The sequence below is a fragment of the Ambystoma mexicanum genome, unplaced genomic scaffold (genome assembly GCF_040938575.1).
Source record: "Ambystoma mexicanum isolate Mex_15411 unplaced genomic scaffold, UKY_AmexF1_1 Mex_scaf56, whole genome shotgun sequence".
Classification (NCBI taxonomy): Eukaryota; Metazoa; Chordata; class Amphibia; order Caudata; family Ambystomatidae; genus Ambystoma; species Ambystoma mexicanum.
The window spans coordinates 114,215-135,714 of record NW_027182473.1 but is presented as its reverse complement, the minus strand read 5'-3'; the positions used below and the strand labels follow the sequence as shown (position 1 = coordinate 135,714).

At 44.5% G+C, this 21,500-nt stretch overlaps 1 long non-coding RNA gene across 3 annotated transcripts in view; it reads right to left on the bottom strand.

The window, feature by feature from the left end:
- Positions 1–21,500, bottom strand: part of LOC138562527 (uncharacterized) — a 173,500-nt gene that overhangs the window by 50,953 nt on the left and 101,047 nt on the right. For all 3 annotated transcript variants that reach the window (XR_011299337.1, XR_011299339.1, XR_011299338.1), the window contains one exon: positions 3,720–3,746. This is a non-coding gene — a long non-coding RNA (uncharacterized lncRNA). The remainder of the gene's footprint in view (positions 1–3,719; positions 3,747–21,500) is intronic.

Here is a 21,500-nt window from a genome sequence, read left to right as displayed (position 1 = left end):
GGTGCCCCTGGTGGCTGGGGGGTGGGGGTGGTGGGAGACATGAGTGGGGGCCTGGTGGAGGGTGCCCCTGCACTGCTGGGGGGTGGGGGTGGTGGGAGACATGAGTGGGGGCCTGGTGGAGGCTGCCCCTGCACTGCTGGGGGGTGGGGGTGGTGGGAGACATGAGTGGGGGCCTGGTGGAGGCTGCCCCTGCACTGCTGGGGGGTGGGAGACATGAGTGGGGGCCTGGTGGAGGGTGACCCTGGTGGCGGGGGGGTGGGGGTGATAGGGGACATGAGTGGGGGCCTGGTGGAGGCTGCCCCTGCACTGCTGGGGGGTGGGGGTGGTGGGAGACATGAGTGGGGGCCTGGTGGAGGCTGCCCCTGCACTGCTGGGGGGTGGGGGTGGTGGGAGACATGAGTGGGGGCCTGGTGGAGGCTGCCCCTGCACTGCTGGGGGGTGGGGGTGGTGGGAGACATGAGTGGGGGCCTGGTGGAGGGTGACCCTGGTGGCGGGGGGGTGGGGGTGATAGGGGACATGAGTGGGGGCCTGGTGGAGGCTGCCCCTGCACTGCTGGGGGGTGGGGGTGGTGGGAGACATGAGTGGGGGCCTGGTGGAGGCTGCCCCTGCACTGCTGGGGGGTGGGGGTGGTGGGAGACATGAGTGGGGGTCTGGTGGAGGCTGCCCCTGCACTGCTGGGGGGTGGGGGTGGTGGGAGACATGAGTGGGGGCCTGGTGGAGGGTGACCCTGGTGGCGGGGGGGTGGGGGGGATAGGGGACATGAGTGGGGGCCTGGTGGAGGCTGCCCCTGCACTGCTGGGGGGTGGGGGTGGTGGGAGACATGAGTGGGGGCCTGGTGGAGGGTGACCCTGGTGGCTGGGGGGTGGGGGTGGTGGGAGACATGAGTGGGGGCCTGGTGGAGGGTGCCCCTGCACTGCTGGGGGGTGGGGGTGCAGGGGGACATGAGCAGGTGTGAAGGGTAGTCCCCTGTTTTGTGGGCTGCCTGCAGGGGCTGTGGAGGGTGTACAGGGAACACCTGTGAGGACCCACCCAGCCTAATTGCGTGTGATAATTCCCGCACACCCCTGTAATACACGTACCAAGCCAAATCGCGTGTGATAATTCCCACGCACCCCTGTAATACACGTACCTGGCCAAATCGCATGTGAAACTTCCCGCGTACCCCTGTAATACACGTACCCTGGCCAATCGCGTGTTGTACTTCCCGCGTACCCCTGTAATACACGTACCCTGGCCAATCGCGTGTTAAACTTCCCGCGTACCCCTGTAATACACGTACCCTGGCTAATCGCGTGTATAACTTCACGCGTACCCCTGTAATACACGTACCCTGGCCAATCGCGTGTTAAACTTCCCGCGTACCCCTGTAATACATGTACCCTGGCCAATCGCGTGTTAAACTTCCCGCGTACCCCTGTAATACACGTACCCTGGCTAATCGCGTGTTAAACTTCCCGCGTACCCCTGTAATACACTTACCCTGGCTAATCGCGTGTTAAACTTCCCGCGTACCCCTGTAATACACGTACCCTGGCCAATCGCGTGTTAAACTTCCCGCGTACCCCTGTAATACACGTACCCTGGCTAATCGCGTGTATGACTTCACGTGTACCCCTGTAATACACTTACACTGGCTAATCGCGTGTTAAACTTCCCGCGTACCCCTGTGATACACGTACCCTGGCCAATCGCGTGTTAAACTTCCCGCGTACCCCTGTAATACACTTACCCTGGCTAATCGCGTGTTAAACTTCCCGCGTACCCCTGTAATACACGTACCCTGGCCAATCGCGTGTTAAACTTCCCGCGTACCCCTGTAATACACGTACCCTGGCTAATCGCGTGTATGACTTCACGTGTACCCCTGTGATACACGTACCCTGGCCAATCGCGTGTTAAACTTCCCGCATACCCCTGTAATACACGTACCCTGGCTAATCGCGTGTATGACTTCACGTGTACCCCTGTAATACACTTACCCTGGCCAATCGCGTGTTAAACTTCCCGCGTACCCCTGTAATACACATACCCTGGCCAATCGCGTGTTAAACTTCCCGCGTACCCCTGTAATACACGTACCCTGGCTAATCGCGTGTATGACTTCACGTGTACCCCTGTAATACACTTACCCTGGCTAATCGCGTGTATGACTTCACGTGTACCCCTGATATGCACGTTACCCGCTTTGCGTTCCTTGTTTGGCTGCCCTGTAAACTGGTCCAGGGTTAGCGCAGCCCTTTGCGATGATTTAGCGATTTTGCTGGCTTTTCCTTGCGCGAGGGCGTTCTTGGGGGCGTTACTGGCGCTGCTGCAGGGTCGCTGCGATACTCTGTGCCACGGCTGGTTTGGGAGCATGAAATCCATGAATACGCTGTGCGCCGAAATCGGTTTTAGCGCACGTGCCTGGCGCAGTCAATCGCACGCGGACACTCTGCGCCAGCCGCTTGCGACACTTTTCTGCGAAATTCTATGAATTACCCTGTATATGTTTGGTACATGGACAATGGGCCCGGCCCTCAGCAAGGACGAATGCCTACTCTGAGTTACTGATTGGGGCATGTGGCATGGCTGAAGCTCTAGGTTGAAATGGGGAAAACAATTCTGCTTAAGGCTGCAGCCCGGAGCGCTGGACGGGATTGAAGTAAACTTGTGCAATGAGCATCAGAAAGGACATGAATGGATGCGTTTGCAAATCTGTCCTGTGCATATTTTTGAAAGTGTTGAAACCTAAGCATGAAAAATAGTGATATGAGTTTGGTGCATGAACAATGTGCCTGGCCCTTGTCACGGTTGAATGCCTACTCTGATTTACGTAATGGGTCAGGCGGCATAGCCGAAGCTGTAGGATTAAATGGGGAAAGAAAATCTGATTGCGGCTGCAGCCTGGCGTGCTGGATGGGATTGCAGCAAAGTTGCACAAGGAGCATCAGCAAGTCATGAAAGAATGCTTTTGGAAATCTATCCAGTGTTTTACTTTTTTGAAATTGTCAAAACTAAGTACAGACAAGTGTGATATAACGTTTCTGCCGTGGGCAGAGGCCCTGGCATTTGACAAGGACAAATGTCTACTTTGATTTGTCTTTTGGGGTATGCACTGCTGATAACGACTCACATAAGTATGCGTTGCAAACAATATGTTTGTTAAAGGAGGTTTAAAGTTCTTTCATATATGTTAAAAGAGGAACTATTAATAACTTATATACAGTGTTGTAACATTATGAAACATTTTCACTTAAAACATAAAAACATATTCAATTGACAGAAAATGCTTTATTAAAGGGAATTTATGGTTAAGATGTACCCCACCCTTGGTACTCCTGTGAACCAGGAGTTAGCGAGTGGCCTCCTACTGTGGACACCGCCTGGCACTTAGACACCAGATTTAAGTATGATGTGTTATAATAACCACATATGTAATGGCTTGCTCACTTTCACCCTTCATATTAAATACATCACATGCTGTTACCATTTCCAAATGCTTCCAAATGCTACACGTTATTCTGACTTTCCATAATAGGCCAAAAAAAGTAGAGGCGTTGAGAGCCTTACTACTCTTTCAAATGTATCACCGTTGCGGTTTATACTTATCTCCCCTCACCACTAAAGGCAACACACTCCAGTTAAAACCTATTCAGAAATAGGCCACCAAGATCATTCAGCTCACCTCATTTATTCCATATTCCAAATCAGTACACAGAATAAAGAAAATGGACACTTACCTGAAGGCGAGGACCCATTGCTGGGTGCTAGAAGAGGATTGAAAGACACAGTTGAGCCATTCCCTGTTTGAATTGTATATGGTCTTGTTTGTATTAGTAACGGTCAGTATCAGCAACGTATTATATTAGAAACCAGATGTACATATAAAAGTCACATATGTTACAAATTGCTGTCATTCACCCTTCAAATTCAAAACATCCCAATTAAATTGTGCTACTCCTTCCACATGCTAAGACCCATTCTGCACTTCCTTAATATGTCACATAAAGTGGATGTGCCCCAAGCCAAAATACTGCTCCAGAGTATTCTTTTTTTTTTTCAAGACAATTTATTAAGTGTACAATAAAAAAGAAAAAATAAGAACCGTACACCGTACATCAAGAACATAATGTCTCACAGAAAATATCATAACGTGATGAGTTAAACATATTAAACATCACATAATATCAAACCCATCAAAAGAAGTATTATCCTGTGAAACACAATATTCCAACCCACAGGCATACACAAAACAGCACAATAGACAACACAAATGGGAAGAAAAAGAAAGAAGATAAAAAGAAGACAAAAAAAACACATTTGAAACCCCCTTCACCCTATTCCCCCTCCCCGAAATGACATATCCAACAAACCAGATCCACAATCATATCAATCATAAAGGCCCATAAAGGTCCCCATATTCTCACATACTCCTCGTTTTTATCTTTACACTCTATTGAAACCTTATCAAATTGTGATAAAACATGCAATTTGGTTAGCCACTCATCAACATTAGGCTTTATTCTCTTTTTCCAAGTTCTGAGAATCATCTTAGTTGCTACCACCATAGCTCTATCAATCAAATTAGTATGCTTCCTAGCACGGACACATCTATCAATATGAGATAACCAAATTATGCTCGCTGCAGATCTCTGTAAGGATATTCCATAAATCAAATCAATCCTGTCAATAACCTCATTCCAAAACAATTGCACTCTAGGGCACTCCCACATCAAATGTAAAAGTGTGCCTCTACCAATACCACAACACCAACATAAATCATCCGATTGAAGCCCTAATTTAAACATCTTAACAGGTGTCCGATAAAGCTGCCCAATAACCTTCTCTCAAATCAGACGTATTGCCATGTCTGTTCCGAAGTTCAAAATCACCCTCAGGATACCATTCCAATCCACATCAGTAATGACCCTTCCAATATCATTTGACCAATCTTCCTTCAATCTAGTCCATGCTGAATGAAAATTCACATTAAAAGGCATAAATTGCATATAAATTCTCACACAAAATTCCTGATCTTCCAATAATTTGCTAATTTCCGGTTTCTTCCCTACAGAACCACCAGCCATAACTATCCTCAAATCAATCATAGAAGCCAGAGCCAGGTATCTATTCAATTCTATTCGATGCAACCCATATCTTCCCTGTAGTGCCTGGTTCCCATACATCACATCTCCTATCGTCAGAATTCCCTTTTTAATTCAACTGATCCAATTCAGACATTTGTTATTTACTTGAAGAGCTTCATTATACCATAGAGAAGCTTCTGGGCTGAAACCATAACCCTGTCCATTCTCACTAAACCACAACCCAACCACCTGTCTAGTTACCACTACGGGGATCAGTTTCAACCTTTTATTCGGCATTTTACCCATAGTATAAATATTCCCGAGATCACATTCAACACAGTCCTAATATTATCATACCCATATCTTCCCGGAATAAAACCCACCTGAGACTCATCAATCAGATCCTACACAATTAACTTTAATCTATTAACCCAAATCTTTGAAAACATTTTTAAATCAACATTAAGCAATGAAATGTGTCTGTAATTTCCACAATTCCAATGATCTTTATTTGGCTTTGGAATCACTACAATCAATGTTTCTTTCATTGAATCACACAGTAGTCCCAACGCAATAAATTCATTGTAAAGTTCACATAAAATTGGCTCCAATTGAGTATCATATTTCCTATAGAACTCTGAAACCATCCCATCCGGGCCCAGTGATTTCACATCTTTCATTTGAGATATGGCAGTACACACCTCAGAAACCTCAATATCAGAGTCTAGTAAGGTTTGTTTTTCCAGAGATAATTTTAAGATTTAAGATCCTCCCTATACAGCCTCTCATAAAATGTCCTAAAATAATCGCAAATCTCTCCATTCCTGTGCAAAATATCACCTTCCTCTGTATGAATAGAAGAAACACATGTATCAGATATTATCCCTTTAAGCTTATTAACCAATAACTTGCCATTTCTGTCCCCAAACTCCCAAAACCGCTGTTTAGAATAACACATGCTTTTACTTGCCAAGTTCTGTACTCGAGTCTCCAGCTCTGCCTCTAACTTTCTTAATTTCACCCTATTCCGACTCAGATTATCATTAGCACATACCTTTTGCATTTCATTAACTTCCACTTCCAAATTCTTAATCTCTTCCTCAGTTCTCTTTTTGCAAGAGCCATTCTACTTTTCATTTCTCCCCTTAGCACCGCCTTAAAACAATCCCAGACAGGCCTGATTCCGAATGAACTAATATTTTCATCAAAGTAACAAGTAATAAACCCTTCCAATCCCATCATAACCAAATTATCCTTTAGCACATTGGCTGCATTCTCCATCCTCTAGGTTTATCCCTGCAAGCATCCAATATCACCAGAGCATGATCAGAGATACCTCTTTCCAGAATATTTGAGGACACCACTTGATCATTAAGAGTTCTACTAACAAAAAAATAATCAATTCTCGAGTGTGAGTCATGCACAGGCAAATAGAACGAATAACACTTTTCATTATAATGGAGTTCTCTCCATATATCGATCAGTCCATATTTAAACACAAATGCCCTTAATTCCTCACTAATCTTTCCACTACAATATCTAGACTCCGATTTCCGATCAATCTTACTATCCATCACTACATTAAAATCACCTCCCAAAACAATTACCTCACCTTCCATACCATCCAATAAGGAACCCAACTGGCTGAAAAACAACGCATTTGGAGAGCATGGTGCATAAATAGTACCAACTTTCATTTTCTTACCCTCATACAGAATGTCAAGCAATAAAATTCTACCGTCTTCATCCACAACTGACCTCACCATCTTAATCGGTAGACCTCTCCTAATCAAAATACTAACTCCTCTGGACTTAGAATCAAAACTATTTGATATTATCTGAGAATACCTCGAGTTAGACAAATAGCCTTCACTCTGTTCATTAAAATGAGTCTCCTGTAGGAAAATCACATCAGCCTTACTTCTCCACAACCTTGCCAAAACATTACACCTCTTCACAGCATTACCAATTCCTTTAACATTCCATGAGACGAAAGTCAATGGAGCCATGTCGTTATAATCTGTGTAAATATATCCATATGACAAACTACATACTCTGGAGGGAGAATCCAGTAAACAAAATCTGACAATGGATGAAGGGATACACGCAACAACAAAAGACACACACAAAGACAGACAAACACAAAACATGAGCCATGCTTAACAAATCCATTCCGATATGCATCAAACATACAATTAGCATCAATATATACAGTAAATACAGTATTCTGAACCATATCCACCAGAAACCCTATGCCCTATATACCAACCAAACCAAATACCTTAAACAATATCCACCCTATACATCCTAAAACCGTGTGAAACCCCTCCCTCCTACATTACAAAACCCACAATGTGTCAATTCCCATCCACCCTAACACCAGCGCAATATCATAAACATGTATTACATTGTCTCCATAACTAATTTATCCATCAAACCTTTACACTACAGTCTCAATACCATTTGCCCTACAATGACCGGCAACTATATTTATATATATATACATATATATATTATACCCAAAAGTATCAAACCACCCTTGCATCAATCAGCCCCATGCAATCAGTCTCAAATTGTCACTAATCCTCCATCCCCAATCCCAAACAGCACACCAACAAATCGCCATACTCTATCAAATATACTAATTGAAGGCATCCCCTATACCGCAACTCTCAGCCTCAGGTTGATCAGCTATTCAACTGAACAGTTGAATGTATCATCTACAACATAACATCTAATAAACCCAGTTGAGAACTGAGTTAGACCAGACAGGAGCCACCCAATAGGTCAAAGTGTCTCCACCCAGCCTCGTAAACGTTGACTCTTATCATGGAAACTCAGACCGAAAGATGACCTGCCACCCAAATCAAGGTGTCACATATGCGGTAGATTATCATTAAGATAGTTCAGCCTAGACACTGTCAGAATTGCACATAGTTAAACATTGACATAGCCAGATAATGCCAAAACAAACTCAGCCCAATCCCTGAGAGCATAACAATGAACAGCAACCTCCAAGTCAAATTACAGCCTATTCCATGGCCCAGGGGGCGCTGCATCAGGCCAATGACAGGCATAGAAACATACACTGGTTCATGCCGGCCAAGATAAATCCATATTGCACAATATGCACAAAGCAGGCATGAAAGTGCACCATGACCCCTCCAAATCAGCACTGCGCATTAAGTTGCACGTAACGTAATCCGGGCCCCAAGGAGATTAAGCCAGCTAGCCAAATGTTTCCTTTCACGCTCTTTTCCACACTCCTAGACTAATCCTCGCATTCCACAATGCCCCCTCCCACACATGTTGTTGGATAACAGTGACAAAAGACTGTCATGTACAAGACCCAGAACATGCATAATGCTTGGCATTTTTCCACAATTTTCATGCTTCAGAATCAGTTTCCAAAATTGCTCCATATGGCGTAAATCATTCACATATCATCTCCCCACTTACATACAATATTCATGCTGGTGCAGGTGTATACAGTGGGGGCCTAGCACACAAACAACACCAAAACCGCTCATTCCACCACAGAGCCAGCACAAACGACTTAAGAATAGCCAGCCTGCAAAGAGGCCAACAATTGTGCGTTATGTGCCATTTAAAGAGCAACACTAGTATTATACCTTGGCAGCACACAGCAAGTCCTTAAAAACCAGAGGGCTAGCAGTGATCAAGCAAAGTAAAATGAACAGCGGAAGAGACATTCAGGGTCAGTCTCAGCTGTTCAGCACTATGAGCAATATACCACTGAGTTGCTGACTGTGTCCACCATCATATGACAGGGCTGTCAACACGATCGACAAGTTGTACAATCCACAGGAGGCCACTGGATGGAAAACAGGGAATATTAAGCGAGTCAAAAATCTTTCCGAAACCTATAAAACAAAAGGACCCCCTTCTACCAGTCAACAGTTCTTAAATGCATCACATAAGTGGTCCGGTGAAAGTATCCCAGTAACAACAGATCCAAGTCTCAGTGCCGACTTCACTTAAAATCTCTTCCACTCCAGGCTACAATCACGCAGACATTTGGAAGTACATCATACAGACCCAAATCGATATACACCTGTGGTCGTAATACACTTGGCCTCTCCTGTAGCACTGCCGTCTGACCCTATTTATATAAGAACACAATAGGAGCAACACTGCAGCGGGCTGGACAACCCCAGTTTCACGAATGCTAATGGTACCAACGTCGAGATTCCACGTCTCGTGATCGCAAGGACCTTCACGTTCCCAGGAGTCTGTTTCTGAGCCTGACGCGGTGAAGGGAAGACGCTGATGCAGCGCCACTCTCGAGCTTGGAGTTGGTCAGTCTACGGCAGTCCATATACCTGAGAGAAAACACCTTGTATCCAGTTGAGGTCTGTTTTCTGTTTTCATTGGCTCGAAGAAGAACCGCAAAGACATTTGCGTAGCAATAGCCAGCGGACGGAAGATCCAGAGCTCGACCATCGGAGCCCGCTGAAACCTGTGACATCAAAACGAGGTAAGATCTTGCTGGAGGACAAACTAACAGCGCAAGGAAAGCAAGGGCAGCGATTACCCAGGCTTTCCAAGAAGCCTTAAAGAAGCCCGATTCCACCAAACACTGACACTAATATCCACGCTTTCGCCCCTTCTGAGGTGCCGATGAGAATATCGTCAGTGGGAGAGGGGGAGAGAAGGTCAATGGAGCTACCACCTGTTTTTGCCCCAGGAGAGGAAAAGGGAAGGGAAAAGAGAGAAGAGACCAAGAGGGGTGAAAAAATCTCCTCACCCTCACAAGCTGGAGTCCATCATCCTGGGAGAGGGTTGAGATCGGAAATGACGGAAGGAAGTTACGTGGACGGAGTCTCTTTACATACGGAGATGACCAATATATCAGTTGGGGAAAAAAAGAGAAAGGATGAAAGCACGCTTGCTTCCTGTGTAATTAGCGGCCTAACAGAGAAAATGGATGGGAAAGATGCCGCTGTTTTAACAGACGAACCGGACAGCGTAAAATCTAAAATGGGGTGTATAACGGAGAGTACTGTCCACCCCATATCCAATGTCCAGAGTCTCCAAAGCCCCCCGGCAGGAGGCAGCATGTCTTACCTCCAAGACCAGGAGCTTGGAAAAATATCACTTGAGATATCGGACTCGGACCCAGTGATCTTAACAGATAATGTTATAGACTTGGAGGAAAGGCTGGACCTCTCACAGATAATAGAAAATCCATTAAGCTCTACGAACAACGAGGAGGGAAATGAACCTAGAAAGAAGGCAAAAAATAAAATCATCCTAAAGAAACAGAGACAATTAAACTTGAAGGAACTGAAATCTAAAAAACCCAAGACAAATAACACTACAACAAAGCCACCTATCCTGATGAGAAAAAAAGACAAGGAGCAGAAGAAACTGGAAACCGAGATGAAAGGAAAACGGGTGTATAAAAAAATCAACCCGATAAATAGAATAACGACAGACCTACTCACTGTCTCACACTTTTTTCTGAAAAAGCAAAACACAAAGGTTCAAAATTTGGGAGACCTTTTGGAGGCAGAAATCCTACAAGGGGCAGACATAGACCCCAAGATCCATTTACCAGGTTGCAGGTTTTTTCATGGTCAGGTATGGCTAATGCACAAACCAAGCAAAGCTTGGAGAAATACCCCAACAAGGGGGAAGGACGCAAGAGCCATGACGTAACAAGACCAACTGCTCAGTGTGGGAGAAATTCGACAGAAACAGACTCCCCACAGAAGCAACGAGAGAACGTGGCAACTAATACACTGAATAGCCCGGGAGAGGGCATGACGAGACAGCCACGTTGTTCTGTACTGCAAAACACTTTAGAGCCAACTAATGTTAAGTTGACAACTCAAACGAAGGAGAACCGAGCACAGCTAGAAACTAAAACATTAGTAGGCAAATGTGCTTCAACAGTTGGAATGCAGAGAGAGTAATCGACACTACGATCAACTGAACTACATGACAGCATAGCGCCAGTTCTAACGAAAGAGAAAACCACTAATAAAGAGCAAACACCGTTAAGGAACCAGACAGAAGGCAATCTCAGAAGCCCAACGAATGGAGTCGTATCGAGGGAAATGAGAGGCAACAAAATGAAATCCCATACTTCAGGGGAAACCCTCCCGAATGAAAAAACACCAACGAGGAAGCAAAACGAGGGAAAGATCATCAGTGCAATGATCAGAAAAACACCATCTCCAGAACCCCGAAAAAAGAGAATATCGCGCGAATGTGAGATTAATGATATCATCAAAGGGGGTACAAAGGGAAATAAACCACCACAACTACAGTCTACCCCACTAACAAGAAGACATTCTTTATCAAGACTCCCGGAATACCCACAAAAAGAAACCCCGACAAAAAAAAATTGACCTTATGACAATATGACAATAATGTCCACCTTCACTATAGCTCTGGCACCTTTTACAAAGCTATACGAGTCACTTAATGATACGATCAAAGATCAGTCTTCATTACTAACAACGCTGCACACAAAAATGATGTTTTTAGAGGACTACATTACAGCATTACCAACGCAAAAAGAGCTGTAAAAGTCCACCATCGGTGAACAATTACAGAAACCACGCAAGTAGAATCAAGGAATCAAATGACACAAACAGGTTTGGAGGAGGAAGGACAAAACGAAGTGCTACGCAGAGTGGAAATCCGGAGACAGAAGACAAATGATAATTACAAAAAAAGAAAAGAGGAAGAGGAATCCGCAGGAGAGAGAGTCATTGGGGAAAACCTACCAGAAACATCCCTACAATCCCTAACGCAAACCGGAGGTCAAAGTAACAAATCAGATTGAAAAATAAACTCTAACAGAAAAGAAATGTAAAGTGAAACAACTAGGAAACGTGTGAACGGCTGTGTGGTCCTGAAAGAAAAGAAATCATCAGAAATACAATTGGATTGTAAACTACAGGATACACAGCAACAGTGAACACAAAATTTGAGAGGTGAGATATACCCGGTATTCTCCCAGATCCAGGGAGACAAACTCACCAAGAAAAGGAAAGTAATATTTGAATCCCCTGACAATAAAGAGAAGAAACAGGAAGCATACGATCAGGAAACAGAGGATGAAGTAGCCCTGTCTATCTTAGCACAACGGTTAGTACCAAACAACCCCCCTCAACTTAAAGAAATGGAAGAGGGAACGAGAAAAAAAACTACTAATCCATTGATTAAGAGAATTGTGAGGTAAGATTCAGAAGAATCCACAAACCTATTAGATCTATCACAACATCAGGAGGAGGAGGGAGATAACGAAACAAGTCATATAAAGGAACATCTAGAGAATACGCAAACTCTAAGAAACAGCTCTAGAGATATTAACCTGGATGGTGATTTGTCACCATTTATCTCGCTAGAAGAGGAAAAAAATTGATAATGAAGAAAGAAAAAAACGAGACAGGACGACATGGGGGGAAAAACATACCGAAAGAGAACTAATAAACAATTACTCTAACAAGAAACCTCAACGCCTACAGGACGAGAAAGAAAAAACTAAATCCCCTAGCGTTAACACATCTAGAAGAGCTTTCAGGGATAACCAGAGATACAAACCAGGAAGACAGCGAGAACACCAATCGAGATCGAGAAATCGAAACTCGAGCTATACAAACACCAAAAATGACAGATTAACCTATAAAGAAAAAATAAAAAGCTGTAGAAGCTTTCATCTGGAAAGTATAGAAAAATCAAACGGTACTATTCTGAACAGGAAGAACATAATGACCTTGCTACAATGTATACTACCTTTAAGAACAATAACCTCTGTGGATATCAGGATTGTAGAATTCGCAAAGCGAGGCAAATAGGATTGCATCTACCTACATTTCCCTTCTCCGGTGGTAAGAACAATGATGGAACAAGCCACCGAAAATTTCTTGATACTGGGATACGAGTTAACAATATACAAAGGGCCTCATTACACGGTAGGCGGTGAGCCATGGCGCTATTAGCGCCATGGCTCATGCCGGTAAAATTCCGGCACCGCCTTGGCGGAAAGGGGATTTACCGCCCCATTCCAAGGTTGGAGGGGCGGTAAATCCCCTTTCCGCCATTGCCCTTCCCCATTCCCATTTTTGCCCCATAGGGCTCTATGGGACTGGGGAAGGCGCTAATTACGGCACCGCAATTTTGCGGTGCCGTAATCAGCTCCGAGGTCCCTTAGCGGGTTGGTATTTAACGCCTGCAAAAAGCAGGCGTTAAAACTCCAACCCGCTAAGGGACCTCGTAGTACGGCGGTAAGGGTTAACGGTCACCGTTGCCATTAACGGTGACCGTTAACCCTTACCGCCGTCCGTGTAATGAGGCCCAAAGACTCAAATCAGCAAAGGGAAAAAACAACGCGAACAGGATCCCCATCAAAACGAAGGGATGAGCAAAGGAAATATGAACATTTAAACCCGGATAGAAAAGCAGCAGCTTCATCGGCAAAAAGAAAAAGAACTCGAGCTACTGATGAGAACGAAAAATCTACAGAAAGAATCAGTAGTCGTAATAAAAGTAGAAATGAAAAAGATCAGGAAGGGAAAACGCAGAGATATAGGAGGGACTCGACATCTCCACAAAATGAATTAGTTAAACCACATAAAGACCCTACGGGGGCGGGTCGGTTCCCTAAAGGACCCCAACCAAAAATAAAGATCACATTCAATCCAGATGATAATGAAAAAGAAGAGCTATCATCGGCAAATCTGGAAAAAGAATGGAAGAAACTGAAAGAAGGTCAAAAATGGAGATGGATCTCCAAAGTTCTCAATCAAAGTGATTCCAGTTAGCAAACGAAGACTAGGAATTTGTAACCTCCACCAAATAAGGAAACCAGGGAGGAGACTGTATCATTGAAATTTGCTTCCTGGAACACTAGAGGTTTTGCACATCTCCTAAAACAAAGTGACGTACATCTAGGAGACTTTGATATTCTCTGTCCCCAAGAGACATGGTTAATGAGCAGCCTACAATCGATGGTTATGAAGTATATCTTTCTCCAGCGGCAAAAGGACTTTCAGGTAGACCGTCATCCGGCCTCCTGACAATGTTACGTTCAAACAAACATCTACAAGTGACAAGTGAAAACTAAACATATAAAAGACGTACAGGCAGCCCAAAAAGCAAAAAAAAATATAAACACTAGCTAAGATCACGTAGAGCAGCAATGCTCCAAGCAGATGCAGAGCTGATGCTAAGATCAATGAACGGGCGTAACTCTAGAGATTTCTGGACATTAATTAAGCAAACAACGAATACTCAGAGAAACGCAATCGATAATAACGTAGGAGAAGGCAGGTGGATTGAGCATTTCACCAATCTCTATAAAAATTCCAATTCCAATTCCAAAATTCCAAACAAAGACCGTAAACAACAAAGTGGAAGTAAAATGGGTACTCCCAAATGACATACCTTCAATTATAACGAGAATCAAACGACTAAATACCTCTAGAGCTCCAGGGCCGGATGGCCTGACTAACGCCCATCTAAAGGAATCGCCACAAAACTGGGCACTATTTATTAGCAATGTATTTGACATCATTGAAGAAAGTAAATCGATTCTGAAATCCTGGAAAAAGGCTATAATAGTTCAAGTTTATACGAATGGCCCAAGACAAAATCCAAAAAACTACAGACCAATAGCGTTACTAGACGTTATTGGGAAAATATATGGTTCAACCTTGTTGGAGATGTTCGAGAAATGGCCTAATGAAAATGATCTGATGGACCCTTTTCAATCAGGCTTCGTGAGGAATGCAGGGACTCTGGCCAACATATTCTTGATTAACATCTTAAAAAGCAGAACAAAAGAAGGAAAACCGGGTGTATATATGGCCTTTATTGACCTGGTTCAAGCGTTTGACCAGGTCAATAGAGAGCGCCTCTGAAGAAAATTAGAAACAAAAAAATGCCTGGGTAACATACTAGAGCAAATTAAAGCACTCTACACAGAGACATCTTTATCAAACCGCCTGAACCAACAAGGAGCGTTATCAAACCCCATAGAAACAGCAAGAGGGGTGAAGCAGGGCTGCCCGTTGGCGCCAACGTTATTTAACGCCTACCTGTGGGACTTCAGAGATTCGGAAGCTGAAATTAGATCTTACTCCCCAAAAATAAGTGGGACCACCTTGTCTCGACTACTATACGCGGATGACCTAATATTAATAGATCAAACGCCGATAGGACTACAAAGGCAACTTGAAAATCTTAGCAGATATGTTGAAAAAAACAATCTAGAGATCAATAAGAGTAAAACAAAAATCATGGTGCTACAAAAAAGTAACACCCCAAAAAACCCATTTACATGGCAGTTGGAAGGTGCAAAGATCCAGACGGTAATGGAGTTTAAATACCTGGGAGTGTTACTGAGCAACAACCAAACGGAAATAAGTATGCAATATCAGCTCTGGGAAAGAATGAAGAACTAGCTAAGATCATTGAAAGGAAATTTTGCCAGTATTCACTCAAACCAATTATACAATTCTATCGTTCAAAAGTGATTCCATCAGTTACATATGGAGTGGAGGCCTTCTTTAACATCCCAGAAGAAGTCTGGACAAAGTTGGAAAGTTACTTTTGGAGACAGCTTTTAAATCTTCCAACATCCACGCCCATGCCTTTAATAAGAAGGGAACTATGTATCCTATCACTGCAAGGCATTGTATTAAGAAATAAACTGATGATGTTCAGGAAAGTGATCATGCCGGAGAGATCGAATATTTTTGAAATCATCCACAGAGAAATCTCAGGATCAAATTCCGAAACTTTAAAGAATTGGCAACAGAAAAATACCCTATTACTGGAAGAAATAGGATCTTTAGAAGAAGAGCTAATTCATAATCCAACAAAAGTTGCAACAAGAATAGAAACTTGGGATTGGATAAAGACTCTTGACACAGCGGGGTCATACAAAATAGCGGCACACGCAACACCGATTTGTAAAAATCTAAATGAAATAAGATCATAATTGAAGCTCTTTCCAAGTAGAAAACATCGCCAAACATTTTTGAGGGCACGCCTTAACATTCTGCCGACAAACGAGATAAGGGCAATCAGAGGAACATCAGCTACTGATAAATGCTGCTTTTGTCAGGGAATGGGGTAGAAGGAAACTTTAAGGCACCTGCTCTTAAACTGCAAGGGTTTAACTGAATTGTAAACTATGCACATGCTACATCTGTTTGAGGATCTACTCTTCTATGATGAACAATACTGGTGGAAACGCCTAATAGAGTGTGAAGGAGTAAAGGAAACAGATGCAGTGAAACAATTTTTGCAAAACATCGACTTCAGAAAAACATGAATAAGGAAAACCGTGAGGAAGGAAATAGCAAGTAATAGCGGGATGTGGGTTTTTGGACTTGAGTGAAGTAATTTTGTAAAAGAAAATGTGAAAACATTTTTTAAGTCAAAATAAAAAATTAAAAAAGAGGAACACAAACCATTCTACCATGTATCTCGGTGGGTTAAATCGGCTAGAGGTCACACCTGTTACAGTGCCGTGTCGATGTGCCAGGCGCTATAGATATTGAATGTTTATTTGGCGTGTGCCTTTGACGTTCTGTGCCATCCCTGTGCATAGCAGTACTGGCCCCCTGTAGACCTCCTCCGCCAGTACCCACGGGGGTCTGCAGACATCAGACATGGAGGCATGTGTCATGAAGAAAGCCCCCCATGCTGCTTTGATTGTACCCAAAGGCTTGATTCTGCAGTTCCAAGTTATTCAGAAAAAGATGGCCGGTTCTTCCAGGGCCTGAGAGGAAATCAGCACATCTTAGTCCTCAGTTCCTTGCAGTGACTCCCTTCTCCTGGCCTCAGTGGCTCAGCGTTCAGGGCTGTCTCCAGAGAGTCTCTGTTAACAATCCTTAAATGTTCTTGGAGTTCTTCCCAGGGATTTCCCTGGCTTGACCAAATGTCCAGCAGTTGGTTCTTTTCAGCACTATATATATTCCGGTACTTCCATTGTATTCTTCGTTATTGACTAAACAGGGGAGACCACACAGCGTTCTTGGATTCTTCTACTATTCCCACCAACACTGTTGTTGTAGAGACCACTCTAGTAACTTCCTTGGTCCAGAATATCTCTCTTATGATTATTGTGACGAGGAAGATTACTCCTCGTACACTCTTCAATTCTGATGCCGTTATCATTGTTACTGTCACAAGGGAGATTACCCTGATGCACTCATTAAGCTTTGTAGCTTTGACACTGTTACTGTGACGAGGGAGATTACTCCTGATGCACCCTTTACTCTTGGTAGCTCTAGTGCTCTTACTTTGACGAGGAAGATTTCTCCCATTATATTCTACACTCTTGATAACTTTGGCACTGGTACTGTCACAAGGGAGATTACCCTTGATGCACTCATTAAGCTTGGTAGCTCTAGTGCTCTTACTTTGACGAGGAAGATTTGTCCCATTATATTCTTCACTCTTGATAACTTTGACACTGTTACTGTGATGAGGGAGATTACTCCCGATGCATGCTTTACTCTTGGTAGCTCTAGTGCTCTTACTTTGACAAGGAAGATTTCTCCCATTATATTCTACACTCTTTATAACTTTGGCACTGGTATTGTCACAATGGAGATTACCACTAATTCCCTCTTTAAGCTTGATAGCTTTGACACTGTTACTCTGACGAGGGAGATTACTCCAGATGCCCTCTTTAATCTTGGTATTAGTTGTTTGTTTCCCTGGACTCCACCAGGTTGTTCCGAAGCTCCTGAAACCTTGCCTGTCCTGTGAAGGTGTCTCTGGTTCTTCCCAGGTTCTCAGGTTTTTCATTCTTCGAGCACACTTCCAGCATATATTCTTTCAGGCTCTTGTTCAAATATGTGTCTCCCAGAGTCTTTGGTCTGACAGCCTCGGCGTCCTTGTTCGATCTCATTGTCCAACTCCCAGAGATAATGCCACCGCCTGGACTACCCCAGTCCTTAAGAGAGTTGTTGGCTCCCTGTCGGCTCACATAGTGCTTCCTCTGCTGCTCTCGTTACATTCTCATCTGAGCCAGCTCTTTCGCAGAGCTGTCATGGTCCGAGGTTCGAACTTCCCGGGCTCTGCTGGCTGTAACGCTCACCTGATTCCCACGGAGGCGCAGGTCTGGCTTCGAGTGCTGATGCTTCTTCAATGGTGAAGCGCAGGACTCTGAAGATGGACAGGAAGGGCCCTCTACTCTGGCTTCTCCGGCTCGCAGGAATATTCCCCTGTGCGTGAAAAGGGAGTATTACCTACTGACTGAGATATGCTCAAGCCTCCCACTCTCTTCCAACCCTCCACGATACCCTTCCACGATTCCCTGTGAAGTCTCATCTTAGGGTCAGGAAGGATGAGCTCTCCATCCTGCTTCTGATGCAGGGGCGCGTTGAAACCCAGTTACTTCACTGGATTGAGGATTGATGGGAGTTCAGGTAAGCTTGACTATTCAGGTAAGGCTCTGTAAATGTTCTGTTGCAAGTTCAAAAGAGATATGGCGCCGACCCGAAGTGAAACGTGCAGTTCCAGTTCCAGTAAATGGCAGGTTAGTTCTGGATGAGCGCTCGGGAACTGTCTTTGCATTCGCTCATTCAATGTCTTTGTCTTTTTTCCCCATAGGGGCCGGGGTCCGGAAAATGCCTGGAAGCGGCAAGACCCGAAATGAAATGGGAATGACCCAACAGGTAAGTCTTATTCCCTTCCTTCTCTCACCTCTTATTCTTGTCTTCTTCTCTAGGCTCTGGGAAGTGGCTGTGTATCCGGATGATCACTGCTGAAGATGGAGGAACCCAGGAAAGGTGAGTGAAATGCAGCGCTGCAGCGATCGTAACAAAATGCTTTTAAAAATAATGTCTTCCCTTTCAGGATCGTCGGTGATGTCTCCGTGGTGCAGATTTAGCTGGTAAGGTCTCTTGTCTCCCTTTGCAGGTGACCCAGGATGCTGACAGGTGTGGCTGAAGTCCAGATGCAGGAGCTGACATGGTGAGCGTCCAGCTGCGAGGAGCAGAACAACGCGAAGCATGAGTTGCTGATCGCGTGTGGTTTAAATAGCTTTGGAAGAAGTCCCAAGTCTGTATCCTTCCTCCGATCAGGTTTGTATCCTTTCCCGACCACACCCGGGTGGAAAGTAGTCCCACAGGTAAAGTAGTTCCATTCAGGCCTCAAGAGGGCCTGGATGTGGCAGCATGGTCTGCATCAGGTAAGTGCACATTAAAACACTTGAACACATGTCTAGCTTTATGAGCCTGGCGCCTAAGGCGCCAGGACAGGGGTCTAACATGAGCCTGGCACCTAAGGCGCCAGGACTGCATCCAAAGGGCCCCAGCTTGGGCCCGCTGGCACTCCCCTGGGGGAAATGATGCCTGCCTCTGGGGTTGCTGGGTCGGACCTGGGTCCTTGGAGGTAGGCATCATGACACTGGCTCGGTGCCAGCTGTTTATTTCATCAAGTCCTTTTTTGTTTTTTTGTCTTGTATCTGTTTCCTCCCCAGCATAGTGCCAAAGTCCTTCCTTTGTGTCAGTGAAATACTTTTCATGCCTCTTCAGGGTACTGTCTGGACCTAAAAGAGGCATAGGTTGCATTATTCCTTCAAACTTTCTCAGTAGTTTAGGGAGAGCAGTAATTATCACTGTGTCTGTACTTTCCATTCTTCCTCATCTCAGTGATGTCAAGTCTTAACCAGGAAGGGAATATTGCAGTAACGAATAGTAGTGCATACAGGGGATATCTCTGAGGATCTGAGATATATCTTGGCATCAAGGACAAACGCGTTAGGGAGTTCCATCGTGAAAAAGGAGTCCCTATCACCATGAGGGGAGTCTCTCGCTGCAAGGTCCCACTTTCCGCCACCCCGTGGGAAAATACTGCGTAGAGGATTCATCTCCCTATTCTCACATGGAAGGATCCCCCCCGTGGAAAAGTGAAGAGATCCCTTAAATTGTTACACTCTGCACTTCCGACCAATTATCTATTTGCTGTCACTCCTCTTGCTGGCTCCAGAAAACTCAGTGGCCTTGGGGGTGTATTCCTTTTAAGGCAGTCCTTTAGAGATCCACTGCGTCTCAACTCAACCGCCTCAATATTAAGTCATCTTTACTCTCCGTTGAAACAGTCTCCGTCGGCTTCTGACTTCACCAGTCTATTGATGGGGCAGGCGTTGTAGGCTCGGTCAGCTCAACTTCATGACGACTGCCTCCACAGTATTAACCACAGAAAATCAGATCTCGTGGTCTTTATGCATTTTCACGTTACCCTCTATGTGCATCAATGTTGCTGAACATCTGATCCTAACTGCTGATCATCACTTTGAGGTCTGGTTAGATGCAAGCTATTCGAACCTCTGGGAATCTTCATACTCTTAATGAGCCATACACTGCCCATAAACATCTCCACTAAAGTTAGCAAAGGTTTAGCCATTTGGTCCAGTAGATTTGGAAGGGGTTGTATTCTGTCATTATCCTGGACACATTTTCCTTTTCACCCCAGGCCAACGGTTGCTGTCTAAAAGTACACAATGTTGACTTCATGCTAGACCATGCACTGGTGTAATTATGTAACTATTGCTGAATGCATCATGATTTAATTTAGCAGTCGTGCTACAGAAAACAAGCATATACATAATATCTGGAAATGAGTCCTGTGTCTGTATGGGATTTCCTCTGTAAAATGGAAGCACATTGCGTTGCTTGTTCTCTCAGCGGACATATTCCAAGCCGGCAATGAAAATGGATGTTTACTGTTTTCGTGTCAACCATATGTCCCACACACACAACAGGAACGAAACACAAAGTTGAGCCATACTCGCTGTGCATCAGAACTATTGCTACCATTACTTTTAGATTCTAGAGTTACAAGCTATTCAGAAAAAGATGGTCCACTTCATCCAGGGCCTGAGAGGAAACCTCCACATCTTAGTAGTCCTCAGTTCTCTGCATTAACTCCGAGAAGACAAAGCCATTTCCATAAAATTCTTGTGTGCCATTCTTAAGAGTACTGGGATGTTGGCAAGGATACAATCATTGGAACGTCACCATGCAAGGTCCTCCCAGGGACTTGTGATCAGCAAACTACTTTGATCTTGCCATCGACTGTTCAATTGGGAGAAACTCCTAGTCGGGCTGCACAGTGCTGCAGGTGTCTGCATATGGAGCAATTTCTTTAGCTGCATGAAATCATTGTGCACCCGTCTGAACTTGACCTCACACTTTTGCTCTGTGTTTGCCTAGGTGTTGGTCACATATAACGTGGTGAGAGACCCTTCTCAGGTGGAGGATTCTCCTTGATCCTGATTGCACCAGATTGGTTAAACAAGATACTGCTGCAGATTGCATCTGCACTTGGCCCCAGATTTTGCTGTGTGCGCCACGGATGAAGCACGTGTAGCGTATTCAGCGTGATTATCGAGGTTCAGGCTTTTCCTGCATCGTAATGCTGCTCTGCTGAAAAAAT